The following is a 10,381-nucleotide window of genomic DNA, read 5'->3' as shown; positions in this document are numbered from 1 at the left end:
TTTCTTCAGAATGTTTGCAGGGTTCTTCTGATGAATTTCAGATATGAATTTCAGAATTCTTGATGAATTTCAGATATCTTAGAGTAACTGATAGACTTCTGCCTTGATGTTCGGAGACCTTCAAGGAACAGAGCCTGAAGATGTCTCATTCTCTAATTATCCTGTTCATCATTCAGTTTCCATTCAGAATTGTTCTTAGGAACTGTGTGTGCCCCAGGTATATTATTAGATTTACTCCTACTCTGTGTTGCAGGGGCATGAATGAGACACTGATCATTTCCAAAATGTTTAGATGTCCTTAAAAGAGTCTCCTTTTCATTAGAGGTCAAAATTTGGTTAAGCAGTAATATAATATCCTTCCAGGTTAAGATATAAGTTTTGGAACACTTCAATGTATTTATCTGGATCCTTTGAAAACTTACTTTAGTCCTTTATTTACCTCAGGTGTTGAAGGAAAAATGGGACATGGATATTGTTTGGCTCAAATTCCCTTTCTGGCATTTCCAGAAGTGGCAGTATGTTTTGCCCTCCTCTAGGGGTGGATGATGAGGGTCTTGAGGAAGGAGGACAGGAAAGCTCATGGCAAGGGTTAGTAGGGTTAGGAAATCTTGGGATTTCTCGAACTTTGCTACTCTCTTAGATGTTTCCTTAGACTTCGCTTCCATTAAGGCTGCAATTATAGCTGGGTCTAGCTTACATTGCTGATATAATTTGGGGTTCTCCCTCAGAGAAATAAAATCTGAACATAGGGGACCTCAGGCCATTTTTCTTCCTTCTTACAAAACAAACTAAGCTTCAAGATAGGTTTAAAGTTTATACTTCCCCCTGGCAGCATGATTCTCCTTTGGAGAGTTTGTATTGAGGTCACCCCTGACAGTAGAAGAAAATCAGGCACATTTTCCTGAGTGTCTGTGAATCAAATTTGTCCCAGTTTTTTGGTGGGCAGGCTAGTGGTGAAACTGGCACTACTTTTGAGGCTGAAGCTCCAAACTGGATCAGAATCAGAACTCAGGCACTCACACCAGAAGAACTGCCCACTCTCAGAGGGGTGTCTCTCTGAATGAGCTTCTTGGCCAATGGCAATCCCACCCCTCTCATTCTACATGATTCACTGGATTTATTGCTGCCTTACCAGAAAATTCCTCAGATTTTGGTTTCCACATGACAAAGAACCCGAGGAGACTCAGACTTAGTGGATCTTACTGGTCTCTCCTGGACACTATTGGACTTCCATATATGATGGCTGATAATTAAATGTCAGCCAATAGTGGGATGTATTTCTCTGCTTCATGTGTCTACAAAATTAGAGAGACTAGTAAGAATTAATTTTCCTTCAGTTGAGCAGGATCCAAAGAGTCTATGTAAGATCAGGGTCATCATGGACAAAGGACCCTTTTAAAGGGGTTTTTCCATCTACAATCTGCATCCCAAGAGGGGTCCCAGAAGGACAAAGAGGACAGGTTGTCTCTGAGGACTTTCTGCCTTCCTCATGGAAAAATTTGAGGAAGAATTAAATTAACAGTTGTGAGCCCAATGGGCTTGGAGATACCCAAGAGGGACAGAGGGATAGAGTTCAGCTTCCTTCCATGGGAAATGTGTGAGAATGTGTCTCCTAGACCCCTAAAGAACAAAAAGAGTTGGGTGCCTCCCCTTCCCTTTCAGACAAAGAAACTGGGGAGTTGCATGAGGGTGAAACAGTGGTGGTATCTTTGCAAGTCAGCAGCCCTTCAATATGTGAGAAAGGGAGCCCAAACCCATTTCTACAACCACTCTGTGTAGAATATACCTCTTTCTACGGATAGACCCTTAGTTATGAGGGAAGCGCTTGGGACAATCTAGTGTGAGGAAGGAGGTGCAGGTGGCTCACTATGAAAGTGCTGGCCTCACAGAATGTTCGTTCAGTGCCATGATATATCAATTGCCACAGGATACCCCAAAGAGCTCTTGGGAAATGGCATCAGAAGAGGGCCTTTGACAGTCACTGAAGACCAATCTTAGACCTTCCAACTTCCCACCCAGATCCTCACATCCAAGGGCAGGCCAGGATCAGGGGGCACCGTCTCCTTGCTCTGGATGCACCCTGAGCCAGGATAGAAAAGTGGGAAATGGCTCCATAGAGCCCAACATGTCTGACTATAGGGCAGGAGATTGGAAACTACAGAAACGGAGGAACCTATTACCTGAGACTTGAGCCATGCTAATTGCTTTTTTTTTTTTTTGAGAGAGAGAGAGAAGAGAGAATTTTTTAATATTTGTTTTTTAGTTTTTGGTGGACACAACATCTTTATTTTATTTTTATGTGGTGCTGAGAATCAAACCCAGCGCCCCATGCATGCCAGACAAGCGCGCTACCTCTTGAGCCACATCCCCAGCCCATGCTAACTGCTTTTAAGTGGCAGACAGGTGCCCAGTTTTCCTCCAAAGGATAGTGAAGGCAAAGAACATCAGTAGCAAATGGCTTACCTTGGTGAGGATTGGGGTCCTGGATGAGCCCCCAGGATGTTACTGGCTGGATTTGAAATAGGGTTCATGGTCCATGGAGTTGAAGAATAAACACCACAAATGCAGCAAGTGAGCAGGAATTTTATTAAAAAGGAAAGTGAGAAAAAGATCCAGAACTTCCAATGCTGTGTGCCTAGGAGGGTCAAGGCTGTTGTTTAAGTCTTACAGCATCCTCTTTTTTGTGTGTGCCTCAGTGGGCATGGGCTCTATTATGGATTATGCAGTCACCTTTTGTGAGGTAGAAATTTATACCTTTTGAGAAACAGGAACAGTTTAATAACACATCAGGGTATGTTGAATGGCTGTCCTCAGGCTTGCCCTCTTGTTGACCTTTCCTGTCCCTTCCCTACTTTCCAAGGCCTATCCTTTTCTATCTTGCCAGTGGTAGCTGTTACTACTGCCACAACTACTCTAATGTAGTCTTTCTTCATTGATTAATATAGCCAAAATTTCTGATTCTCTAAGACACTGTGACTGTCCAATACTGAGTTTTGGTGAAATCTCTCTTTCACCCACCTTGCAGAGGAAGCAGTACTCCTGCTGCTTCAGTCCCAGGCAACAGAGAAACTAAGAATGCAGCCTTCCTCTAGCTCATTATTCTGAATCCCCCTCAAAGTCTACTTTAAATGTTATCACATCTGAAAAATATAGCATTTAGGTGAGTTTATCAAATAACTGGGTACCACAAATTTAGTCATTTTACCTTTTCCCCTGGGACCTACTGATCTGAATCCACAGCTTTTATTTTCACTGTTCCCTGAAGTTTCTTTTAGAATAATGACCTTCATTCTACATAAATATATCCATGTTCCTTATCTTCTTTCCTTTTACTTTCTCCAAACGTCATTTTATCAACGATGCTCTCTGACTTCTGTTTCTTCATTGTCTCTCATTTATTTTTGTTTCCTTTTGGTATCTAATTATATTATCTCCCATCTTAAAAAAAAATCCCCCTTAATTCTCCATCTCCCTCCCATTTTCCCTATACCCATGCCTCCTGTAACAGCACTAACTCATTTCTGAAAATTCTGTTGCTAAATGAACAGCCATTAAATGAAGACAGTATTTCCATTACTTTTAATGGAAACATGATGAATTTCATCTGAACTCATACACTCAATTTTTATAGGTAGTAATATATGTTGAATATACACTCAATTTTTATAGGTAGTGATATATATTGAATGATGAAAACAAGTTTTTACAAATAATGAATAACATTGAAAATCAATAATTTGTGCATCAAGTATAATATAATGACTGTTAAGCTAAATATTTATCTTTGTATCATTTTCTTCAAAAGTTTTTCAATCTGTTCAGGGCACATGTTATCTTCACTCCTCTCCTCCCTCTAACTAGTCCCTTTCCTCTGCTCTCCTGGTCTCCCTTCAATTTTCCTGAGACCCACTCCTACCCCTGCAACCACACATACACCTTTTCCCCCTCTAACTTTTATATATGAAAGAAAACTTACAATCTTGATTTTCTTTAATATTTTTAACATCCCTCACTTTTTTTTATTGGTGCATTATAGTTATACACATTGATGGGATTTGTTGTTACATATTTGTACATGTATACAATGCATGATATAAAAATATAATTTGGCCAATATCATTCCCCCACACTCCCCCCACCCCCTCCTCCAACATACAACCTCTTGATCTCTTTCTTCTACTGATGTCCCTTTGATCTTCATGAGATCCCTACCTTTCTTTTTCTGTTTCCTCTGTATCTTCTGCATATTATAGAAAACATATGCCCCTTAATCTTCTGAGTTTGAATTATTTCATTTAACATGATGGTCTTTAGTTCCATTCATTCTTCTGCAAAAGACAAAATTTTAGTTCTTAACAGCTGAATAAAACCCCACTGTGTATATACACCACATTTTAATTATCCATTCATTCATTGGTGGACACCTAGGCCATTTCCATAGTTTTGCTATTGCAAATTGTGCTGCTATAAACATGGGTATACATATATCACTGTAGTATGATGACTTTCATTCTTCAGAATAAATACTGATGCATAGTATAGCTGAGTCCTATGGTGGTTCCATTTCTAGTCTTTTAAGGAGACTCCAAACTGATTCCATAGTGACAACCCTTGATTTTTTGAATTTGGTTTATTTCACTTAACATAATGTTCTCATCAAGGGAAAAGACCTTCCATTTTCCTGAAAATGTCACTTCTTACAGAGTTTATGGTTAGTATATTTTAGGTGAAAAAGTCATTATAGTCAAACAAAAGTGATATAATATTTCAAGAGCCTGGTGGTAAAAATCTTTCCCTTACCACCTACTATATAAGGTAACATAAGTCTTTACTGCTAAACTTTTCAAAAGAGAAATCTACTATTACTGTCTCCACTGTCTCAACTCATTTTTATGGTTGTTTGGGTTCAGTTCTCTTGCCAAGAACCTTTCTAATTGGTCATCCTGTTTTTAAGTACAATATTTTGACTTGGCTTCTTGGAAGTCATTCATAGGGCCAATCATTTCCTCTTATTTTAAAGTCTTTCCTTCCTTGATTTCAATTTTGTTGAGCAAACACACATTGATGGACCAGATACATTGTGTCAGAAATCATACTGGCTGCTAGAGACCCAGGGGTATATACAATGTAGACTCTGTTCCTGAGGATTTAACAGCCTGGGGCTTGGGGCAGACTAGTAAAATTTGCTTCAATATAATGGCATGGATTCTGGACATAACAGTACTTAAGGGCAAAAAGTAAAAGCAGTTTACTGTGGTGGGGAGGACAGAGAGATCCAGATCAAGTTTTTTTTTTTTTTTATTTTTATTTTTTAAGTGGCATCTGAACTGAGTCTTAAATCTTGAGTATTAATGTGGTTTTCAACTTGTCATATTTCCTTTCTATCTCTGGTTTTTCTTTTTCACTTCTCTTTTTGGTGTTTATGTTCCTCAGTCTTCCCTCCTTGGTGTCTCATTCTCTTCTCATTGTAATCTCTCTTTTTCTCCATGGCGGTATATCCTGCTTATATCTGTCTCTGAAACTGCCAACTAGATGTATTGTAGACACTTCTGTCTAGTCTAGACATTTCAAAGGCAATTCAACCTAAGACATCTAAAGTGGATAATTATTTAATCCCTTACATCTGTTCTTCCTCCTGTGCATCCTACCAGAGAATGACACCGCACTGCCTAGATTCCCAAGCCAACAGTCTGCCAGTCATACTCCCCTCCTCATTTTCTTTTATCTCCAATGTCTATCTGCTCCCCAGGAGGTGTGGCTCTAGGTACTCCACATCTCCTACAACCATCTGCTTACCTGAGTTCCTGCTGCTGGAGTCTTAGTTCAGACTTCCTCGTTCTTGCCCACGGCATTCACACATCTACGGGCCTCTCCATCTTCAGGCTTGCTCCCCTTTCAGTATTTTGTATATCTTGACTGCAATGACCTCTCAAAGCTCACATCTGACCTTTGATTAAATCACTGACCACTCCTCATTGACATTAATGTGTGAGATAAACTAGTTGACCTGGCTCATGTATCCTTTCCTCTGGAAACGTTCACCTTCTTTCCATTTCCAGCAAACAAAATTTTATGTGGTTCCCAGTTGACCAGGCTCTCTTATGTTTTTATACTTACACATGTTTCAATTACTCTGGCTGGGATTTCCTTGTCTTCTTTCTTTACTTGACTGACTGTACCTCAATCACTAAGTTGTCACTTTCAAACTACAAAAAATTCTTTTGGGTATAGAGTGAGGAGTGGGATAGCTGGGTCAAATGGTGGAGTTTATTTTTTCAGTCCCACCAGCAATGTAAAAGTGTGCCCTTTCCCCAACATTCTCTCCAACACTTATTGTTATTTGTACTCTTAATAGCTGCTATTCTGACTCAAGTGGGATGAAATCTTAGAGTAATTTTGATTTTGCATTTCTCTAATTGCTAGAGATGTTCATCATTTTTTAATATATTTGACTGATTGCATAACATCTTCTGGGAAGTGTCTTTTTTTTTGGCCCATTTATTGATTGGATCATTAAAATTTTTTTTTTGTTGTAGATGGATGCAATGTTTGTTTTATTTATTTATGTGGTGCTGAGGATTGAATCCAGTGCTTCATGAATGCAAGGCAAGTGTTCTACCACTGAGCCACAATCCCAACCCTAGATTATTTGGGTTTTTTTGGTTTTAAGAATTTTGAGTTCTTTATATATCCTAGAGATTAGTGCTCTATCTGATGTGGGTATGGTAAAAATTTGTTCCCATTCTGTAGGCTCTCTGTTCACTTCACTGGTTGTTTCTTTTGCTGAGAAAAAGCTTTTGAGTTTGAATCCATCTCATTTATTGAGTCTTGATTTTAATTCTTGTGCTATATATAGGAGTCTTATTAAGAAAATTGAGCACTAATCTGACATGATGGAGATTTGGGCCTACTTTTTCTTCTATTAGGTGCAGGGTCTCTGGTTTAATTACTAGGTCCTTGATCCACTCTGAGTTGAGTTTTGTGCATGGTGAGAGATAGGGGATAATTTCATTTTGCTGCATATGGATTTTCAGTTTTCACAGAACCATTTGTTGAGGAGGCTATCTTTTCTCCAATTCACATTTTTGGCATCTTTATTTAATATAAGATAACTGTAATTATGTGGGTTAGTCTCTGTGTCCTCTATTATAAATCATTGGTCTACAAGTCTATTTTGGTGTCAATACCATGCTATTTTGTTATAATTGCTCTGTGGTGTAGCTTAAGGTCTGGTATAGTGATGCCACCTGCTTCATTCTTCTTGCTAAAGATTGTTTTTGCTATTCTAGATCTCTTATTTTTCTAGGTGAATTTCACAGCTGCCTTTTCTATTTCTATGAGGAATGTCATTGGGATTTTGATTGGAATTGCATTAAATCTGTATACTGCTTTTGGTAGTATGGTCATTTTGACAATATTAATTTTGCCTATCCAAGAACAAGGGAGATCTTTCTATCTTCTAAGGTCTTCTTTAATTTCTTTCTTTAGCATTCTGTAGTTTTCACTGTACAGGTCTTTCACTTCTTTTATTAAGTTGAATTCCAAGTATTTTATTTTTTTGAGGTTATTGGAAATGGGATAATTTTCCTAGTTTGTCTTTCAGAGGATTTGTCACTGATGTACAGAAATGCCTTTGATTTATGGGTGTTGATTTTATATTTTGCTACCTTGCTGAATTCATTCACTATTTCTAGAAATTTTCTGGTGGACTATTTTTGGTCTTCTATGTATAAAATCATATGGTTGACAAATAGTGCTAATTTGAGTTCTTCTTTTCCTATCCATATCCCTTTAATTTCTTTTGTCTATTAATTGCTCTGGCCAGTGTTTCAAGAACTGTGTTAAATTGAAGTGGTGAAAGAGGGCATTCCTGTCTTGTTCCAGTTTTTTGAAAGAATGCTTTCAATTTTTCTTCATTTAGAATGATGTTGGCCTGGGGCTTAGCATGGATAGCTTTTACAATGTTGAGACAAGTACCTGTTATCCCTAGTTTTTCTAGTGTTTTGAATATGAAGGGGTTCTGTATTTTGTTGAATGCTTTTTCTGCATCTATTGAGATGATCATATTATTTTTACCTTGAAGTCTATTGATATGTTAAATTACATTTATTGACTTCTGAATGGTGAACCAACCTTGCATTCCTGGGATGAACCCCACTTGATCATGATGCACTATCTTTTTGATATGTTTTTGTATTTGATTTGTCAGAATTTTATTGAGAACTTTTGAATCTATGTTCATTAGAGGTATTTGTCTGAAGTTTTTTTTCTTTGATGTGTATTTGCCTGGTTTTGGAATCAGGGTGACATTGGCTAGCTATACCACTCCTTTTTCTATACCCATAGGACTTAAAACAGCATACTACAAGGACACAATTACATCAATGTTTATAGCTAAGCACAATTCACAGTAGCTAAATTGTGGATCCAACCTAGATACCCTTCAGTAGATGAATGGATAAATAAAATGTAGTATATATACACAATGGAATATTACTAAGCATTAAAAGAGAATAAAATCATGTCATTTGAAGGTAAATGGATGGAGTTGGAGAATATAATGCTAAGTGAAGTAAGCCAAGCCCCCCCAAACCAAATGCCTAAAGTCTTCTTTGATATAATGATGCTGATTCATAATGGCATGGGTGAGGGGAAACATGAGAAGAATAGATGAACTCTAGATAGGGAAAAGAGAAGGGAGGGGAAGGGAAGAGGCATGGGGGTAAGAATAATGGTGGAATGAGATGGACATCATTACCCTAAGTACATGTATGAAAACATGAATGTTGTGACTCTACTTTGTGTTTAACCAGAGACATAAAAAGTTGTGTTCTATTTGTGTAATATGGATTGTTGAATTTTATTCTGCTGTCATATATAACAAATTAGAATAAATAAAAAATTTAAAAAAACTATAAAAAATTGTCCCTTAACCCTCCTTTCCCAATTCACCTTCATTTGAGGTTCATGCTTACATAAATTTTTGTATCTAGTGTTTAACACACCACACATCTGTAACATGCCTGTATTTCTACTTAGTCTCTAGGGTCCCTGAGCCCAATCATGATTTTTGTTCCCTGTGGCCTCAGCTCCTGGAGTAAAGCCAGACTCACAGGCATATAAGGTGTACAAAAAGGATGTGTGTGGAATGAATAAATGAATCCAGCTTTCCCTACGAACTCTTGCCATGGCCATCAACCCACCAAGGGCTTCTTTTAAGTTTGAACTGTAAAAAGCAAGAGGAAAGGGGAAATCATTTCCCTTTCTATGTGTAGAATCATATGGTTGACAAATAGTGCTAATGTGAGTTCTTCTTTTCCATGAGGCCACACCCTCAAGAAGTGAGTCCCGATGGCACTTGTTGGGTGTGTTGTGTCTGCAGCAGCCACCACTAATCTCCAAGCAGCTGACCCCATTGCAGGAATGCCCTCTTTCCCCCACTTCTATTTAACATAGTTCTTGAAACACTGGCCAGAGCAATTAGACAGACGAAAGAAATTAAAGGGGTATGGATAGGAAAGGAAGAGATGGCAGCTCTGCTACAGCAGAGAGAGACAACAGCCTGTATCAGACCATGAGCTTCATGCTCTAGATGAAGCCCAGCAAAGAGAAAAGCTGACTTTTATGATGAAGACCAAGATGAAAAGGATATATTGCTTGTACAAGTTTTGGAAGATATGTGGGAGCAGAAATTCCTACAGTTCAAACCTAGACGTCCTATAACAGAAGCCAATTAAAAAAAAAAAAAATCAAACCTCATTGCACCGGAAGCTAGACAGGAACCTTATCCTGTTAGTCAGACAGAAGCCTGGAGATGAGGATGTTTGGATGGTGCCCCAGTGGTGGCCTGGGAGACCTTCCCAGGGACAGCTGAGTGAACCCTGGCTACACTCTCAGAAAACAACAAGGAAGCCAAGTACCCAGGAAATGCACCTTTTGATTACTACAAGTTCAAGTTCCCCCAGGCAATGCGGACAGAGAGTAACCTTGGGGCCAAAGTGTTCTTCTTTAAAGCAGGAGTAGTAAGAATACTAAGCGAAGACTTTTCCCAGACTGAGAAGAAAGGCCATCATGTGTGGGTCAGCAAGGAGGAGTTGGGCTGCTATTTGAAACTAAAATGGCTGACCCAGGTTACGTGATTTCTTTTGGACCTCTAAGGAACTGAGCTGCCTGTGGACAATGCTCAGACAAATCAGGGGTTAGGGCTTTAAGAACATTTGTGTGGTAGCCCCATATATGCAGGGAATATCAAGCAGCAAACTAAATTCTGAGAATTAAATGAGTCTATCGTTGTGTTGGTCTCAGCTGATTTGCCCTTTGGGGTGACTGGCTTCTCTCAGTGAAGAGGGAGCCACCTCTTAGGGTGCCTTTCCATTTTCCC

General features: G+C 38.8%; 1 pseudogene; it reads left to right on the top strand.

The window, feature by feature from the left end:
• The first annotated feature begins 8,636 nt into the window (after positions 1-8,636).
• LOC143386328 (large ribosomal subunit protein mL46 pseudogene) lies at positions 8,637-10,157 on the top strand (annotated as a pseudogene).
• Positions 10,158-10,381: the final 224 nt, after the last annotated feature.

Source organism: Callospermophilus lateralis, chromosome 2 (assembly GCF_048772815.1).
Source record: "Callospermophilus lateralis isolate mCalLat2 chromosome 2, mCalLat2.hap1, whole genome shotgun sequence".
NCBI classification, from domain to species: Eukaryota; Metazoa; Chordata; class Mammalia; order Rodentia; family Sciuridae; genus Callospermophilus; species Callospermophilus lateralis.
Note: the sequence above shows the minus strand (reverse complement) of the source record. Positions and strands in the feature narration are given on the sequence as shown.